The following is a 20775-nucleotide window of genomic DNA, read 5'->3' on the forward strand; positions in this document are numbered from 1 at the left end:
GGCTGGTCTCCTTGCCCTTGACACACAAGCATAGCTTGCTCCCCCACCCCTCTGCATGTGGCCTGGTGGGCCTCTCCCAGCCCACCCCTCACCCTCACCCTCACCAGGCCTTCCCATTCAGCCTTCAAGGTTTAGATTTCTCCTCTCTGAAACATTCCCTGACTCATCAAGACTGAGTAATGTGCTTGCAATGATTTATTCTCACTTTCCAAGTACTCCTTGACAGGTATTATAATGTAGCAGGACAAGCCACAGACAAAACCCCTCAGACACTGAGTTAAAGAAGGAAGGGCTTTATTCAGTTGGGAGCTTTGACAAGACTCACGTCTCCAACAACCGAGCTCCCTGAGTGAACAATTCCTGTCCCTTTTAAGGGCTCACAGCTTTAAGGGGGTCTACATGAGAGGGTCATGATCGATTGAGCAAGCAGGGAGTATGTGACTGGGGGCTGCATGCACTGGTAATTAGAATGGAACAGAACAGGACAGGGATTTTCACAGTGCTTTTCTATACAATGTCTGTAATCTATAGATAACACAACCAATTAGGTCAGGCGTCAATTCTTAACTACCAGGCCCAGGGTGTGGCACCAGGCTGTCTGCTTGTGGATTTCATTTCTGCCTTTTAGTTTTTACTTCTTCTTTCTTTGGAGGCAGAAATTGGGCATAAGACAATATGAGGGGTGGTCTCCTCCCTTAATAAGATTAAGTCTGCCTTGTTCAGGACTGTATTCTCTGTGATTTGCCAGTGCTGGATGGTACAGGGGTTCCCAATAAACGTGTATTGAATGAATGATTGAATAAATATGTGAATTGATGTACATAATTTAGAAACATCCTAAGCTCATCTTCTATCATCTTCAGCCTCTTTCTCTGCCTCTCCAGCCTTGCTGATGTTGCAAAGCCACCTTGTCCCTGGCTTCTTGACTCACATACCTTAGCTACCTAGGATCCTGCCACAGTCTCAAATGACCATAATGGTAGCTGGCCCTTCCTGTAGCCTGCTTCTGGAAGGCCCTTTTCATGCTGTTTCAAGCTATTAGGAGGCCTGGCTCAGATTCATGTGAACTGGTATGGTAGAAACAAGGGAACAGGGAAGAGAAAAAGCAGCTAGGAGTCTGCAACCCCTCTGGCAGTAGGCAGTTCTATTCTCACTTCAGAACAGGAGGCCAGAGTGGATGCTGCAAAAGTCTGCTGACGGTCAGGATCTCTGTGACGGAGCCCAGTAGTTATGGCTGTTCTCAGACACTCTGTGGCCTCCACTGAGAATCTGTCACCTTCACAGTTCCTTTCCAAGAGGATCAACGTTTTACAATAGGAAAACAGTTTTAATACCTGACACAATGGTGCATCTTAGTGACTGCTTGATTAACATCTCAAGTTGTCCATTAAAGAAGATGAAAATCTTTACCTGTTCCCCCTGTTTAGCATGTCTTGATCTTACAGGATTTTAGAGAGGAAGCAGCTGAGAACAGAATGGGTTGCTCCTTTTCCATTAGAATGCTGGAGAGCATATCGTTAAAGATCAGAGCTAAGAAACCTAGATCTGGCTAGTCACCACTTTGGGGACAAATTCAAGTGATAGCACTATCTTTGTTATTCTCTCAAAGTATACAGAGACCTGAAGGCCCAGATATTGAGGCAAACTCATGTGGACTCAAGATCCACTCTCTATCAAGCACGTCAAGTGAATTAGAAAGTTAGGAAGTATCTGATGCAGTCAGTGGTTCAAAAGCACATCTTGCATAACCCAAAGCCAAAAGTGGGCAAATATTACATGAGGACTTTTAGTGTATGTTTAAACAAGGATTTGCCTTGTAATCATCTGAGTTATAAGTTAGATGCATATATTCCTGTTCCTCCTTCTACAAAGGAGAGATTCCATTTGTGGAATCTTTTTTCCAATTTCCACCTGTTTTAGTGATATCCTTCCTTCTCCTTATGTATAGCCAAATATCCAGGAGGGTGGCTGCAGTCAGTTACCTGGTCATTCCATAGAGGCTTTCCTCTCTGTTCCCATCACTACTACTTGCAACTTGGCCCATTAAATTATCTTCTAACAGCCTGTCTTCCCCCCTGGCTCACAACGGTTTACTCTGCTCTTCTCCCACAGCCAGAATGACTTTCTTACCATCCTGTTAGGCTCCCTTCACATCCAGCCTAAATTCCACAGTCCTTGTTATGTCCTCCTCCTCTCTGCCTCTTGGGCTCTTCATGAGGTGGTTCCAGCCTACTGGTCCAACCTCATCTCTGTAATCCTCACCTGCACCAAGTGACTGATGCTCCATTCTAGCCCATTTCCCCACGTTAGCTGTGCTCCACAGCAGCATCTTTGCAGAGCCCTCCCTGACCTAGCCCCTGTGCTCACACTCACTCTTATGACTCAGCACAATTGTCCTTCTCTATAAAGTCTTTCTGGCCTCCTGCTGTTTCCTGCATGGTACCCATAGTGGTAGCCACTTACATGAATGTGTTGCGTTCACTCAGTCTGTCTAATTCTCTTAGACTGTGAGCTTCTTGTAGATGGAGCCTTTACCTTCCTTATATTCTAAGTTGTATTGTAAGGTTTCCATGCCTTACTTTCCTTGTATTCTAAGTGGTTGACATGCTGTTTGGCGTGTAGTCAACAGACAATTGTACTTAATGCAAGAATGAGTGGATAAATAGCAGTTTTATCTTGTTCCTCCTTGAAAATTTATTTGCAACTTGGCTATCTTGACACTATATTCTCAACTCTTACATTCAGAAAGTCAAGGCAACCTAAGAAGATACAGTGCCCAAATCCATTTGTCTTGCCATCAAATCTTACTGGTATATCATAGAATAGAAAAATCTACTCTTAAAGAGCTTGACCAACTTACTTGCACTTCTTCAGGTTTATTGTTTCCAGAGGTTAGTAATTAAGTGTAATTTTTTCTCCTAGTTTGTTTTCTCTTATAGACAAACCTTGCTTTAATTTTTATTTTCTCAATTACTACATATTCTCTGTTATCTATCTTTTTTTAAGAGTCAAATGAAATATTCAGAAGTCCTTACTTTGTAGATGAGTTCCTGTTTAAATGGATCTTATATCTCTCACCATTGTATAGGAGGAATTCATTAATGCTGGATGGCAAACTCATGTCTCTGGCCCAAGTGGGCCAAGCCCTCCCCCTGAGGATGGGTGTAGTGGTCCCATTTAACTGATGGAATCTTGTATGCATGACTAATGTGAATATTTCTCTTCTTTCTAGAATATCTTCATTCTAACTCTACTTTTTTTTTTTTCCCTGAAGTTGAACATAAAACCTTGACCACAAACTCTTGAGCACTTAGTGGATTATAGGTGATGTTTGCTTCCTTGTACTCTAGTGTGTTCCTCAAGTGTTTGTTTCCAGTGTGTCTCACACTTTTATCATCAGCAAAGACAAACAAAAAATCATTTAAATCTCTTTTGAACATAGAAGAAAGTAGTTGGATACCTCCTTGGAGGCCATTCTTAGCTTTAGAAGGAACTATCAAGAACTCAATGGTCTTATCTGAAATTTACTTTGAAATTTAGAGACTGATGTATTTTTCCAAAGATGATCCAGTTCTCTTTTTAAAAACTAATGTTTACTTTTTAATTATTAAAATTTCAATAGGAAGCCTGATGTGGAATAATAGCCAGGTGAACTCACCTGCTAATGAATGTCCAGAGGTGGCCAGCAGGGTGAGCAGCACCTCAAAGACCAAGATCTGTTCCCTCACCCCAGTCCCCCAGAGCCTGTGTGTCATAGCCAAAAAAGACTGTCAACTGCCAACTGCTCTCAATCTAATGAAGATGGGAATTAGGGTCAAAGATTGGAGCAATTGTTTCCAAAACAGGTGCACACAAAACAATTTACTGGAGTGTGGGAAGAACATATTATAATTTCTGTTTTATGCTTCCATTTCATCCATTTATATTTTATCTTTAAAAAATGTTTTATATGTATATAGTATTACAAGTATATCATTTGTGAAACAAATATTGGTGTTTCATAATTTTCTTACTGATGAGTGCACACGGTTTAAATTAGAGAGTGTTGAAAAAATATCCCTTTACTTATGTTCTAATATTAAACCATAGCAGTGTCCATAAAGATATTCATTGTTGGATTATACACTTTTGAACTTTGAAGCTATTTGACTATATTGACCAATTTTACAAGAGAAACAATGATTTATATCACCTTATCAGTTTGAAATGCAAACTGTAAGAAAATATAAAGCACTTAATTCTACAAAGTTAAATGTGATCCTTAATTTTATAATCATTGATTTTTGCATTTAACTTTTACCTTATTTTATCTCATCAGAAAAATCTTCAGTATGCTTAAAATAATAATGCATAAACTAAACATACACAGAGAAAAAAATGCATAAAATATAACAAAATGGCGTGAATTAAAAAGAGTAAAATAAGGAAGGAAAACAAAGGTAAGAAAAACATTAGTAACATTTTGATGGGGATTAGACTCACCACCATAGTAGTTCACTATTCTAGATACTCAATTAAGTATTGACTGATATGTATGTAAAACTAAGTAACATTTTACAGTGTAAAATGTGAATGATATAATTTATAATTAACTTTTCTGCATTGGCCTATTGGTTATTATAATACTTTCCATTCTCTGAGAACCCATGTAGTGAATTTTAACTCAGAAATAACTTTCCCAGGAAATATTCACTTGTGATGGAATTTAGTTTCCAGAGTACTCAGATCAATTCAAAAAATCTACATGCAGTTCTTCAGAAAGACAAAGCAGAGTTCCATCCTCTAGAATTCCAGCTCCCTGTTTGAGGAAAGTCTTTCCTTCAGAACGAGAAAAGAAGCCACCAACCCCGAATTGGAACTGGCCTCTTCACATCTGGACCACAACATGGGGGGCGGAGGCAACTCTTCCCTTCTCGGTACCCTGAGCAGAAGTACCAGACACAGTAATTAATATAAAAGGTGTCCTTCCTCTTGAGGTATTACTTTTAAAGCAAAAACAAAAACAAAAAACCCTTAAACACACACACACAAAACCTGTTTCTGTTTCCCTATGCAGTGAAGACCCCTGAGGGTGGCAGCAGTGTTGTCCACCGCCGACTCCTTGTGGTTGATCTGGAAGCTTCATATAGAGAGGGGCTCATGAAGGGGCCTCATCAGTAACCCCTCTCCTGAGGATTGTTATTTTCAAGTACCAGCTCTGGAATCAGATCGTCTGGATTCAAGTGTGGTCACTTCTGAGCTGTGGGTCTTTACCAGGTTAATACAGCTCTTAAAGACTTGATTTTCTGTCATAAAATTGGGACAACAGTAGGATAAGATAAAAACTATTTCTTACATATAATAAGGGATTACTCAATGATCACTAGAATGTACTAGTAGGAATTATGGCACGATGGAAATTATGAAACCAAGAAACTCTACATTAAAAAATAGGTTTTATTTTATAAAAACAGAAGAGAATCCCTTATCTTCCTGGTGAAATTGTGCGGAGCAGAGAGATGTTTGCTTGTAGCTAATACCCTCCATTAAGGATCTCCATTAAGGATCTGATTATCCAAACACCCAGCTTTTTTTTTTTTTTTTTTTTTTTTTTTTTGCTGTCTGCTCTTCGGCCAGCTGTTAGCACCTCCTGCAGAGGGTGGGAAGAAAAAGAAATGAGGTAATTGAGTTCTTGCTAATCGCTGTGACAGAAGATTTAGAGACTTCAGTGGTTCCTACAATCAAGTGGCAGGGATCCTAGAGCACACTGCGGCTCTCAGAACCGATCTGGCTGTTTTAGAGTTTTTGAGATTGACAGAGCCCTGAGTTCCCAGGCTCCAAAGTTCAGGTGCTGGGGAGGATTTCCCATCGCTTCTGAGATTTGGGGAGCTCCAAGGCCCCTCCTCTTGACCCTCAGTGGAGCTCAAAAGAAAATCATCTTGACCTCAGAGACAGTATTTTGCGGGGAAGATACTCCAATATACTTGTTTCTTTCTTTCTGGTATTTTTCCTTGGAGAAAGCAAAAATATTACCCTAGAGAATGGCATGGACAGAAAAGAAGAAGAAGGAAGATTAGAAGTGAAGCCCTGTGGGCTTGTCTGGTGCGGGCCCTCTTCCCAAGACTTATTTTAGCAGCATGGAAAGAATCTGGGTAGCACTATGAGGGTGGAATCCGTGGGGTCTTAGTTGCCTGTCATCATTTTCTTTGTCATTGAAAATCGAATGCAGTGGTGTTTTTAAAAGATAGCCTGAAGAAAAAGATGACCATGACTTTCACTAATAGAATAGAAAATAGACAGGAGATTGATTATCACTTAAAACAAAAGGGTTCATTAAATAGGTTCCCCTGTGTTGCACAATTCAACCCAAAGTTTCTCTGCTGTGAAACAATGATACGATCACTCTGCCAACTGAGATCAATTGAGAAATCAACCAATATTTAAGGTTTGAGACTTGGCAAGGTGCTCAGTGACTGAAGAAACCTGAGGGTTCCTCTTTCTTTAAGTTGACAGAAAGATATTCAGCTGTGATTTTTATGTGGCCTGAGCTAAGGAACGGACTGAGCTGAGGAAGGCAGTGTCTTTTGTAGGTTATGTCCGTGGTGCTCTATGAGCCTGTGCACTCATTATCCCCCGATATGTCATGTGCTTCACAGTGTGCACATTTCAAGGCACCTGTCACAGTTTTAAAAAGACAATTTAATTAATTAATGGTGAATGTTCAATCTTAGATGATTTTTAGAAACTCAAGATAAACCATTATAGCTTGAGTGTTTTTGATGCATTTTGGCTGGGAGTTAGGAAATCTTAAAGAAAAATTAGTTGCTGTATCAATGGAAACCCCAGTAGGTAGATAACAAATTTGTCATTAATTAAATGAGAAGACTTTTAAATGATTTGAGGAAGCGTCATCAAGATTGTATGATAGTTTAATTTGCTAACATGGTATGAACCCGTTAGCTTCAGACACATGATTAATAAAAGTAAAACCCCTCATGGAATTTCTCAGATGCTCAGTTCTAGCGTGCAGTCATTTTTGAGACTTGCTCAATGTCCTTATCTCACTTTACTGATGACATTCTGCAGCAGCCGTGGCAAATGTAGGTTAGACAAAATATTACATGCAACATTTTCTATGATTCATTTTGCTCCTTTTTCCCTCTTCCCCTTCCCCTCTAGCCACCCTGAGTCATACAACAGCTGTTAGAACATTAGTTACAAGGGAGCGAGCTGCAGGCACTTTAGGTGCTGGGCTGTATCCCATTATATCTGGAAGCTCACACCAGGATGGGTTCTAAATCCCTTATCACAACTGCCTCAGGCGGAAAACATTTTTTTTCCTTCTGTTGCTGCTGATGTAAAGATGAAGTTTCTCGAGCTGAGAGAATTTTATGTGATCATGTTGTATGCTAAGTCTCAGAAGATAATTCTGTAGCTCCCATTCATCACAAAAGCAGGGCCTTTCAGTTGTGCTTCTTTAAGAAAAAAATTCCCCAGTAGAAATCGTACAATTATTTAGCGGACTAAGAAAAAGAAGAGAATCACCAACATGATGACTTGTGACAATTACACGAAGTCATTTGACTGAGTTATTTCCTTTATTATTCTGTAAATGGGAAAATAAGTGAACATGCTGGTTATCAGCTGTGGTTTTGCAATGGATGTGTTCCTCCAGTGCAGAGTGGTAATGATGCTGCCCGGTCTCACTTTGCGAATGAACTCAAGCCTGTCTCTTTTAATTGACTCTCTGTCTCTAGAATTTTCTTGATTTATTGCTGCTCAGTAGAATTTACTTTCGTTTTGTTGATGGCATTTATCAACTCTAGTAGTTACTGAATGGAAATTGTTCTAGAGGGTTGCTTTGGCATAAGTGTGCTCATTTGTGTGGCTTATGGGAGCATGAAGGAGAGATGTGTTTCTGTAAGATGTCTTGCCCTTCTGCTTGCCAAAGGGGCAGGGGCTCACCTGGAGTTGTTTCATCTGATTCCTTAGATCCGTAAGTGACTATGAAGACTTTCAACTAGAAGGGTTTAGTCAAGTGTAACTGTATGGTTTCAGAATGAATGTGGCCCCATCTTTGTTTCCCAGGTGGTGAGTGTTTAGGGCATTATTTAGCAGCTGTGATGACGAGAGCCTGGCTTCTCATCTCCAGCTATGTTAGTCTACCTAGGAAGAAGGATTCTTCTCTAAGAAGAATTCAGTGGCACAATATCCAGAGATACAAATCTCAAGAGACAGACTCCTGAAAGCAAACTGACTGTTCATTTGGCTTCAGATTCCACGCCTAAATCTCCAACTGTGACTCTTAATCACAGCCACTAGACCTCATGACATAGGATTTTGGAGGCAGATAAAGAAAATGGCAATTGATATCTCAGCCTGTTGCTATGCCAGTCTGATGAACTAGCACTACCTGAACTCAAGAGTAAGAAACAGAATGAAACTGGTTATAAGGTTTAGAAAAAAGCAAGTAAGCTGTTACTGAGAGTGGTGACCATATGTTACTTGTAGGGTACATGGGCCCTATGTGAAACCCGTAATATTGGGCTGCATCTCCTCTTTCCTCTACAACTTGACCCCATTGTCTCATTTGATGGATTCCAGTCAATTGTAATTTTGAGAATTGTGAGACTAGCTATGCCAATGTCTTGTTCTTTTTTTTTTTTTTGTGATGGAATCTCACTCTGTTACCCAGGCTGGAGTGCAGTGGTATAATCTCAGCTCACTGCAACCTCTGCCTCCCAGGTTCAAGCAATTCTCCTGCCTCAGACTCCTGAGTAACTTGGACTACAGGCATGTGCCACCACGCCAGGCTAATTTTTGCATTTTTAAGTAGAGACGGGGTTTAACCATATTGGCCAGGCTGGTCTCGAACTCCTGATCTCATGATCAACCTGCCTCGGTCTCCCAAAGTGCTGGGATTGTAGGCATGAGCCAACGCACCAGGCCGCCAATGTCTTGTTCTTTAAAGGAAGAATAAATACACATTTGGAAGATGGCTACAACCTTATGCAAAGGTCTAGAAGCAGCAAGTTGAAGGACAGGGTTTGCTGGTCCAAGAGTAACTTCAGACAGGGAAGGCTTTCCCCATGTCCTTCAAATCGACCACATCACTTGGATCATGGATGCTGTTGATCTGGTTTCAAAACATAAGCGTCTTCGACGATGTGGTTGATAAACATCATCAACAACCCACCAAAGCGTCAGTTGTTTCGTCTTGTCCGTGGCAGTTCAGCATTCAGATCTGTATTCACTGTGTGATCACATGCATTTTTCCTAGGCCTATAATTTCCTTCCCCATGGCCCAAGCAGTGGAGCTATCTTTTTTTTTTTTTTAATTTTACAAACAAAGATTGTAACATTCTAATTGGGAGTGGGCCATCCTTTTTAAATAAATAGTCGTATTAATAATAATAGCAACAAGACCCTCTAGATAGTGCTCTGTTTTCAGGGCTCAAAAGTGAAAAGCTAGAAAAGTCAGCCGTTTAAGCAGTGACAGGCAAGTTACAACACGGAGGACCGTCCTCACTCCCACTCCAAACTAATGTCATTTTCTCTGAAGAGCTATGGCTGTTTCTGTGGTTCTGAGTTGGTGGGGATTTTTTTTTATTCTTACAGGGGTACATGTTTATGTTTGCAACATTGTATTTCTTGCAGCCATACTCATCAAGTCACCATCTCCAAAGCTCACACACTAAGCAGGGTCAGGTGAGTCAAAGCAGCAGGAGAGAAGCATGATTGGGGTGTCTGGGACCAGAATGGGAAGGGCAGTGTGCGCGGGTGCAGGGCTGGCCTTCCTGTGGTCTTAAGAGTGGGAGGTGTGAGTCTCTCTTTGGATGTTTAGCTCAGGATCACCTCAGAGTCTGAGCTTGACTGAAAACAACAATAACAAATATGCCGAAACATGATTATCATTTAAAATAAACTCAACAACCTTTAAAAATTAACGTTATTTCTTAATTGGACCATTTTATTGGTCTTTTTTCTTAAGTCAGGAAAATAAATATAAGCCTTATGTGCAGGTCCTCAAAAAATGTGAAAATAAGCCTAACAAAAATCTGGCAAGAGATGTGGTTTCATCGGATAACCACATCTTTTTGTATAGATTCTCACAGCCAGACCTTTTCACATAGATTTTAAGGGAGAAAGTTGGTTTATCTGCACTTGAGTGGATGCTTCCATTTGCTTAACTTCTATAGCAAGAATCCCTAGAAAAACCTGGAGATAATTACCAGGAGGGTGGAAGCATGAATTTAAATTCTTATAGCCACACTTAATTTGGTCAACTTTATGATTTCCTGACCAGTGCTTTTTATGCCAGTTTCTTTAAGTCTAGCTTAGTATTGTAATAAAAGGAATCAATAATACCAATCTGTATAGTAATTTTCTTCAAGAAATTCAAAAGCCTATGGAGGAATTTAAGAAATATTTTAGGCTGGGTGTGGTCGCTCACGCCTGCAATCCCAGCACTTTGGGAGGCCTTGATCATGAGGTCAAGAGATCAAGACCATCCTGGCTAACATGGTGAAACCCCATTTCCACTAAAAATACAAAGAATTAGCTGGGCGTGGTGGCACATGCCTGTAGTCGCAGCCACTCGGGAGGCTGAGACAGGAGGATTGCTTGAACCTGGGAGGCAGAGGTTGCAGTGAACTGAGATTATGCCACCGCACTCCAGGCCTGGTGACAGAGAGAGACTCCATCTCAAAACAAAACAACAACAACAACAAAAAACAAAGAATTGTTTTAATATGAGAAGGCATTTTGCAAAAGAAGACATACACATGGCCAACAGATATATGAAAAAATGCTCAACATTACTAATCATCAGAGGCGCCTGTAGTCCCAGCTACTCGGAGGCTGAGGCAGGAGAATGGCATAAACCCAGGAGGCGGACCTTGCAGTGAGCTGAGAACTGGCCACTGCACTCCAGCCCGGGCGACAGAGCGAGACTCCGTCTCAAAAAAAAAAAAAAAAAAAAAAGAAATGCACATTAAAACCACAATGAGATATTGTTGTACCCCAGTCAGAATGGCTATTATCTAAAAGACAAAAAATAACAGATTTTGATGAAGATGTGGAGAAGAGGAGGCTCTTATACACTCTCAGTGGAAATTTAAATTAGTACAACCTCTTTGGAAAACAGTATGGGGATTTCTCAAAGAACTGAAAATAGAACCTCCGTTTGATCCAGCAATCCCACTACTGGAAATCTACCCTAAGGAAAAGACATCAGCGTATCAAAAGCCTGTACTTGTATGTTTATCACAGCACTATTTCCAACAGCAAAGATGTGGAATCTGTGGGTGATTGGATAAAGAGAATTTGGCATATATGCACAATGGAATACATAAAATGCATAAAATACAAATGCGTAAAAAGAATGAGATCTTGTCATTTGCAGCAACATGGGTAGAACTGGAAGTCATTATCTGAAGTGAAACAAGCCAGACACAGAACATCAAATATCGTGTGTTGTTACTCATAAGTGGGTGTTAAAAAATGTGTTCACGCGGACATAGAGAGAGAAATGATAGACAATGGAGACTTGGAAAGGTGAGAGAGTGAGAGAGTGACAGGGGGTCGATGATGAAAAATTACTTGTGGGTACAATGTACATAATTTGGGTGATGGGTACCCTAAAGCCCTGACTTAACCACTAGGCAATCTATGCATGTAACAAAATTGCCATTGTACTGCATGCATTTATTCAAATAAAAAATGAAATGAAATATTTTAGCCTATGCTCATTAGTTTACTTATTAAGCATCTACATGGCTCACTGCGCTTTCTTAAGTTCTCTGACTTCTGAGGCAGGAGGTGAGGCCAGGCAGTGGGCAGCTGTGCTTCCCTTTCTCACCAGGACAGGTGCCAGGAGCAAAGGACCTAACTATTTTGGTGCAAAGTGTTCATTAATGGGTCTGTGAATCCCATCTCCAGCTCCAGCATGACTCCAGGGCCTAACGTTAACTTGAGACAGTATACAGGAAAAGGGATGTTTGTGAAAATGCTGATTATTTCATAGCCTCTGGGTGTCAGCCGTGAATCTCACTTTAAGCCCCGCTAGGGTTTCTGTTGCCACCAGTGAGCAGAAAATGCAGTGCTTCTGTGAAGGAATGGGGCACAGAACAGTCACCGCTAATGTGTTCCTGAAGAAGCCAGGGTGACCTTTCTTGTGGCTGCTTCAGAGGATGATGTCACTTTGGGACAGAAAAAGGAAGGTCTCTTTCCAGTTTAAATAGGGTAATAAGAATTCTGAGTCTTAGTTGCATGTTGGAGAACAAAACAAGGAGCACAGACACTCATCCTGGGGAAAAAGACTATGGATTCTTTGGAACCTGAGAGGCCAGCCAGTTACTTTCCTAGGATAGAGATTTCTTTTATAACCTCCATATTGGGTTTAATTCCATACCTTTGGCACTAAAATTGTTCACTATCTGGGGAAACCATCAGAACAATCAAACAGAAGCAAGAGCTTTTAAAAATGGAATATTTAATACTTATGGCACAAATACATTTTAGAGGATTGCAATGATCATGGTAGAGAGACTGATTCAGACATTTTTCAAATGTTTGTTGGAAATGTCTGAAAATGACAGGCAGTGATAATATCAATAACTAACCTTCATCAAGAGATCTGTGCATTGGATAATCTGCTAGATACTTTAAAGGGATTATGTCCTGTATGCCTCCTAACAACCCAATGAGGGGTGAGTGCTATTATTAACAAGAATATATAAGGCAGCTGGGACTCAGAGAGATTCAGCACCTTACCAAAAGTCCAACAGGAGCTCCTTTAGCAAGACTTAAAAAAATGATTACTGTGGACATTTCCAAACATATACAAAACTAGAGAAATTACAATGAGCCCCATGTATGCACCTTAAAAATTCAACAAATTTCAATACATGGGCAAACTAGTTTTAGCTATCCACCCACCTACTTTCCCACCTTATTAGTTTTCTTTTGCTGCTGTAACAAATTGTCACAAACTTTGTGACTTGAAACAACACAAAGCTATTCTCTTCTAGTTGTGGAAACCAGAAATCCATAATCAAGTTCACTGGATAAAGTCAAGGTGTCCACAGGGCTGGTTCTCTCTGAAGGTTCCAGGGGAGAATCCATTTGCTTGCCTTTTTCACCTCCCAGTGGCCACCTGCACTCCTTGACTTGTGGCCCCTTGCTCCATCTTCAAAGTGCCTCACTCCAGTCTGTGCTTCCGCATTACATCACTGTCTCCTCTGACACTGATTCTCACTCTTCTGCTTCCCTCTTATAATAACCTTGTGATTACATCAGATCCACCAGATAATCCAGGATCATCTCCCCATCTCAAGATCTTTAACTTAGTCACATCTGCAACATCCTCTTTGGCATGCAAGATAAAATCCATAGGTTCTCGGGATTAGAACATGGACATATTTGGGGAGCCATGAATCTACCACCCCCACCCTAGCACCAACAGGAATATTTTGAAACAAATCTCAGACATTTTATTTAATCCATAAATATGTCAGTGCATGCTTCCAAGAAGATAAAGACTTAAAAAATAACTGCAATACCATTATCACACCTAAAAACATTAATAAGAATTCTTTAATACCATCACTATTTAGTCAGTGTTTCAGTTTTACCTAATTGTCTCATAATTTTATTTTAACAAGTGGTTTATTCAAATTGAGAAACGTATCTTAGGTCTCTTTTAATCTATTGGTTCCCTCTCCTTTTCCTTTACTTCCTTCTTTGTTGTTGGGAGAACTAGGTTGTTTGTCTTACAGAATTTGGCAAATGTGTTCCAGTGGTCATTCACATGTGTGGTTTTTTTCTTGTATTTTCAATAAACTGGTAGTTAGGTCTTGAGACTTGGTCATATTTACGGCCAAGAATTTGATTTCATGGGCAAGAATGCTTCATCAATAGTATCGTGACTTTCTATTGTACCGTACAAGGAAGCCAATAATGTCTGTTGTCTCCCTCCTGTGATGTTAAGGTTGGTTGCTGAGTTGAGGTGTTGAGCGCTCCATCCTTCTTGTATCAAATTCCCCATCAGCTTTTTACCTACATTGGTGATTGTGGCTTCGATTCATTACTTCATGAGGGGGGGTTACAAAATAGTCATAATCCGGTTCTGTCATTCAATTTTCATTTTTAGCTAGAATTCTTCTATAAAAAAATTAAATTTCCTTTATTTCATTATCGTGAGGTACAATTTATGAAAGAAAGACAGGAGAAATGTCTAATTCTTTCTCCTAATGCATCCATTTCCACAATAATAACTGGTTTTCTAGCATCCTACAAGGATGGAAGAGTGTTTGTGTATGAATATATGTGCATTAGTAGGAAGTCATGGTTTTATATATTCGTGATATTTCAGTTCTTTGCAGAAGTTATTCTTTTTCAAATTGCCCCATTTTTGACCAATGAGAGCCCCTTCAGATTGACTACAGACTCTTTTGACATTAACCTAGAAACTTCATTGTTTTCTGATGTAAAAAAATGTTTCAGACTCATCTTGTATATTTACTGTCCCAAATATCAAATCAGTGTTTACTCCAAAAAAGCCCTTGTTTCTTTTAGTAGAAAATGGTATTTAGAGACCATAGTCTAAGTCCTGTAGATCAGGGGTCTCCAACTCCTGGGCCATGGACCAGTACCAGTCTGCAGCCTGTTAAGAATCAGGCTACACGGCAGGAGGTGAACGGCAGGTGAATAAGCGAAGCTTCCTCTGTATTTGCAGCCAATCCCCATTACTCACATTACTGCCTGAGCTCCGCCTCCTGTCAGATCAGCAGTGGCATTAGATTCTCATAGGAGCCTGAACCCTATTGTAAACTGCACATGCTGGCGATCCAGGTTGTTTGCTCCTTATGAGAATCTGTCACTGTCTCCCATCACCCCCCGATGGGACCATCTAGTTGCAGGAAAACGAGTTCAGGGCTCCCACGGATTCTACATTATGGTGAGTTGTATAATTGTTTTATTAAATATTATAATATAATAATAGAAATAAAATGCACAATAAATATAATGTGTTTGAATCACCCCGAAACCATCCCTACCCCCCTTGATCTGTGGAAAAGTTGTCTTTTATGAAACCAGTCCCCAGTGCCGAAAAGGTTGGGGACCACTGCTGTAGATGCTCAGAGCTGCTTGGCCTTATCGTTAGACGAATCTAGAAAATTGTTTACCAAAAGAACTGATATCACAGGTTTATACTGTTATTTTCAATTCAAAGTTAATATTACATGGTTTTATTTAATTTCTGTTATATTATATTTGTATTTATGTTCTCTTACGCTGAAAATTTTGGTTCCAAATATCCTCAGTATAATGACTTATATATACTTATATATATATATATATCTAAGCATATGTATGTACATATTTCTCTCTCTTTATATATGAACTAATACATCCTCTCTATATGTAATAGTATACTGATATATATATATATATATTTAATATCCTAATGCAAATACACATGTAATAGTATATTAGGAGTATACTGTAATATGCAGATACATATAAATAGTGATGTTATTAATAATATAACTAAAAACAGCTTAAGATTTAACTACAGTTTCTTTTGTTCTGAGGATAAATTCTACTAGAGATGTACAGTTAAATCGCAGAGTTTTAAAATCATTTTAATTAATTCCCCTTAGTGTAGTTAAACCACCAACTCAATGCATAGTTAGCTCAATGCACAGATAGGCTTATTAGTTTTATTTTGCTTTCTAGTTAGTGGTTGCTATTTTTAAGCATATGTAGCACTAACCTTATGGTTCAAAGTCAAGTGTATAAAACAAGATATATTCAGAGAAGTATGACTTTTATTCTGTCTCCAACCTGACTTTTATTCTCTCTTCTACCTTCCACCTATAGAAAACCATTTTTATTCAATTTTTATCCTTCTACTGCTTTTTCATAATTTAGCCATATATATTCATAATCCCCAGTTAGGCAAAAGGTGTGAGACTAAGCACATTATTCTGCATCTGGTACCACAACTTTTGAAAGTAAAACTCCCTAGGCTTGGGAAATAGACCATTATTTATTTTCTTAATGTAGACCTATCAGTCATTCTATCACAAAAGGGTCAGTCCTGCAAAAATGGAAACCAGAATCCTCTTTAGAGTTTAGATTTTTCAGGAGTCTGTGTTTGACTCATACTGTGATGATATTAATGTTTTACTCATTATAGTTCCAGTATACCACCTCAAGATCCCCCAAAATGAACAGCAGTCATAATTCATTGTATGCCCTGATTTTGGAAATACTGTTGTTGTTGTTGTTGTTTTCAGCCAGATGGTTTGCCCAGAAAATATTTTGCTATGTTACTATATGATAATTATAAACATGGTTTTAATAGTAATTGGTGTTCCAATAAGTGCACATACTAGAACTTGCTTACCATATTTCATTGAAGGGCATTTGGTTGGTTTCTAACTTTTTGTTATATGATAGTTTAAAACATTAATTTCTCTTTGCTCAAGAGCCCTGAAGCTTTGAACTGATGGGGACTGACACCATCGAGCTAAAAGATATCTTGTTCTTACTTTCCTGGGGTCCTTTTTTTGAGGGGTGGAAGTGTAAGGAAAGATGGAGATCTTCCCAACCCCAAGAAAGCCTTTTACTCAACAATTTCAAGAGAAGAAAAATATCCAAAGTACAAAAGATGAAGATAGAAGGGAGAATCCCCTTTTAAATTAAGTTAACTTTTTGAGATAGGGTTTTGCTCTGTCACTCAGGTGAGAGTGCAGTGGCACAATCACAGCTCACTGCAGCCTCAACCTCTTGGGCTCAATTAATTCTCTTACCTTAGCCTCCGAGTCTAGGACCACGAGCACACACCACCATATCTGGCTAATTTTAAAATTTTTTGTAGAGATGGGGTCTTGTGATATTGCTGAGACTGATCTTGAGCTCCTGAGCTAAAGTGATCCTTCTCCCTCAGCCTCCCAAAGTGATGGGATTACAGGTATGAGCCACTGTGCCTGGCCTGAGGCTGTTTAAAAGAACAAAAATCTTTATGAAAAATTTTCATTGTTGTTTCATTCTAAAATAAGTTGTCTATATCAGTGGCATGTAAAATGTATTATAGCAGATTTAATATGTGAATAATGAGGGAAACTGTGACTTTGGACAGATGACTGTCATAGACTGCTCTACTAGAACAGAATCTTAGGTAACCACCACACAGATCCTCCGGGTTTTAGAGCTTATACTGATCCTCAGCTGGGGGCTAACAGTGGTTTCTCATTTACCATTTTCCACTGCTTGTTCAGCATTCTACTCGAAGCCACAGAGAAGGATGGAGCTTACATATTTCTTTTGGTAAGATGAAGAAAAGAAAACATACATTAATGAAAAATAATTCCAGAGGTGTTTTTGGATTATAGGAATTAAGAGGAGCTGACCGGTGAGCCTATGGTTGTCCATGAAGGTTCTGTGGGGTAGAGTTTCAACTGTCCCTGTCCAGAATGGTAGGAGGGAGAGAGATGCTTATGAGTGAAGGCCCCAGAACAAGGATGGCATGACTCGTTCATGGGGCTGGGAGAACCAGTCTGACCAGACAGAAAGGGTTATTGTGGTTTGATGGTCGGTGAAGGTTGTTAGGTAGCCTTTGGTCACATAGGAGAGTGTTAGAAGGTAGACAAATATATTTAAGTGTGATGAAACAAGTAACAATTGGTATGTAGAGAAGTGGGGAAGGGCTTGATGAAAAGCAGTATGTTAGAAAGATGGTTGGCAACACTATTAAGAGTAGATTAAAAAGGAAAAGAAACGTGAAATTAGAGGGACCAGAAAGGAACCTATTATGATAATAAAGTCATGATTCCGTGGAAAGCTGACCAGAATGATGACATTATTATAGAAGAGAGAGGAGAAGTAAGGCCAATTTTTTCTTTAATTAATGAGACTTGGTGACTGAGTGTGGGAAATAACAGAGTAGTGATTCCAGGATTTTAAGCATCGGTGATTGTGAGAATGGGCAATGCAAAGTATTGATTAAATCAGCAGCATTAGGGCTGGGAACTAGATTAGAATGGGAGGGGGATGATATAGTGAATTCCTCCCTCCCTACCTCTCTGCCTTCCTCCTTACCTTTCTCCTTCCCTCTTTCTTTTCTTCCATCTCTTCCTCTCTTCCTTCCTTCCCTCCTTTATTTCTTTTCATCTTTACGTAACTATTTAAGTGCTTTTAAATTTGGCGACTATTCTATTCCCTGGAGCTCTGGTACCAATAAACAAAACACACCATCTTTGCTCTCCTGAAGCTTACATTGAATTAGGGAGGGTGGCAGATAAAAGAACAAGGTAACTCAGATAGTCATGGTGCTACAAATAAAATAAAATAGGCTTATGTGCTAGCTGGTGATTGAGGCCGCAGGGACTGTACAGTACTACTTTAGAGTGGAGCTTCCGGAAAGCAACTTAGGGGAAACACTCAGGTGTCAGCCATGTGAGGATCTGGTGACATTTCCTGTCACTGTAGGCAGAAAAAACCAAATACTCAAAAGATAAGAACAGCCTTGGAGTGTGTGAAGAACAATATGAAAGCTGAGGGCGTGGGAGGGTACGTCGTAAGAGCAAGGAGATGAGGGCAAAGTGTGTTTCAGTTAAGGGCAGATCAGAAAATGGAAACCACCTGGTAATTTAAACAGGGATGGTCTAATACAAATAATTATTAATTTTAACAGAGAACTGGAGTCATGAGGGATTCACCAGTAGGAAGTAAAGACAAGTCTAAAAAGTATAAGAGCAGCAGATATACAAAGCAGCCACCACCCGCAGGGCTGAGATACAGGGTTTCCTGCCCCCAAGATAAGACCCAGACCTGGTTAGAGAGGGCATGACCATGGCAAACCGGATAGCCAACAAGTCAGTGTCATGCTGCAGCAGTGTAACCTGCTGGAAGTGCCTTCTGGAAGAACTTTCTGAAAGTTCGTCATCACCCTCCATGATGCCAAGGAAAGTTATTCATAGGGAGTTGTTTCACCAGCGGCAATCTGCTACAAAAGGGGCTTCTGGGAAATGCTGGCATCCAGATGCTAGGGAAGCTGCACAGACGGCAGAAGCTGAATTCTGGGGAAGCTGTATGCTTGCGGGAGTCAAGGGGTGTAGAAGCTGAGTACTGGAGAAGCCACTGTATCGCAGGAGCTGGGAGCAGAGGAAACAACACATGCTTCAGGAGCTGTGGGTGCTAGAGGTCTGTGCATGGTGTGGGAGCAGGGTCTAGAGAAGCCATCTGCGTTTTAGGAGCTGGCTGAGAGCACACTGATATGGGCCTGGTGATGGGGTGGGGTTTGGGGGGAAGTGGAAGGGGGTGGAGGAGAGGGAGGTAGCAGTTGAGGAGGTGGGGGGAGGGGTGAGGGTTGGGGGAATGGGGGAGGAGGTGGGAGGTGGGGGGGTGAGAACTTTTCCTCCTGCAAGGTCTTTATAGCTCCCTCTACTGACAAAACTTAATACTGTGTCAGCTAGCAAAGAAAATATCTAAAGGGACCAGCTAAATTATTGCAGAGCAGTCAACGCACATTTGGAGCTGAGAGGCAATAAACTGGCATAGAGAAGTAGTAATGGCTCCAGTCTCTGAGGGCCTCACAGTTGTGGTTATGATCGTATTCGTTTAGGTACTGGTTGTGGTTAGTGCTTCACATTTTAACTAATTTTTTCTTCTGACTCCAATGAAATAGATAATTTTATTATTCCCATTTGGCAGACAAGAAAACTGAGGCTTGGAGAGGTTAAATTGCTTGTTCACAATCACATACTAGTGAGGCATGGGGCCAGGATTCAAACATGAGCTGTCAGTCTAACTCCAGATCTATCCCCAGACTCCATAAAGTCATTACTGATCTTTAAACAGACAGATAAATGTATCAGGAAACATAAATACTGAAAATAACTTTGCAGTCAGTCCTTCTGTGACTATATCAGCCACCTCTATTTTATAGATTTTATGAATTTAGAAATTTTAGTTACTTTTAAAATAAAGTACAAGATTACCAGGAAACACAAATTAGAATAAAACATATGGAGAATACAATGCCTTTCAAAGGAAAGTAGAGAAATTGGATGATTGAGGTAATTAGAAAATAATATTTTAAGTATAGTTTGATGAATTTCAGGCTTCTTCACTTGACAAAAACAGAAAAGAGGGGGAAAATTCAAAAACATTATTACGGATTTGAAGAGATGTCACTCAGAAGATCTTGATAAAATGTTCCTCATCTGTAGTGGATGAGGGGATGGCAGGGTACAAACAAAACATGGAACCAGTGATGGGCTTTTAGGAAATTCTGTATGGAGCTTTTACCATGCGCCAGACCTCAGGCTGGGGACCAGGGGTACAAGGATGAGTAAGGCATCTGGCCTTCCCTTAAGGAGTTTGTTGTCTCATGGCTCGGACACGATAAGGACATTACTACAGACATACATGAAGAGCTAAAGAAATAATATATGGAGGAAGAACTAGTTCTGCCCAAGAGGGAAGTCAAGGGAAGGTACCAAGAAAGTGTAGCATTTGAGTGGATGAAGAACTGGCCAAGACTGCTGAGGAAAGGAAGATTTAGATTAGGGGCCGACACAAGTAAGGGGTTTGCAAGGACACGAACTGAAGGGGGTTTGAGGAAAAAGCATAGCACGAAGTCAAGAACATAGATTTTGGGATCAGATTACCTAATTCTGGCCTCCTCAATATTTTCTAGTTTTATGATCTTGGACTAATTATTTAATCTCTCTAAATTTCAATTTCTCTGTCTATATAAGAAAATTAAGTAGGCTGGGCATGGTG

The 20775-nt window shown here is 40.1% G+C and overlaps 1 protein-coding gene across 5 annotated transcripts in view; it reads left to right on the forward strand.

Moving 5' to 3' along the window:
- The window catches only part of DISC1 (DISC1 scaffold protein), a 411890-nt gene that overhangs the window by 330133 nt on the left and 60982 nt on the right, over positions 1-20775 (forward strand). The window lies entirely within an intron of this gene.

The sequence above is a fragment of the Rhinopithecus roxellana genome, chromosome 8 (assembly GCF_007565055.1).
Source record: "Rhinopithecus roxellana isolate Shanxi Qingling chromosome 8, ASM756505v1, whole genome shotgun sequence".
NCBI classification, from domain to species: domain Eukaryota; kingdom Metazoa; phylum Chordata; class Mammalia; order Primates; family Cercopithecidae; genus Rhinopithecus; species Rhinopithecus roxellana.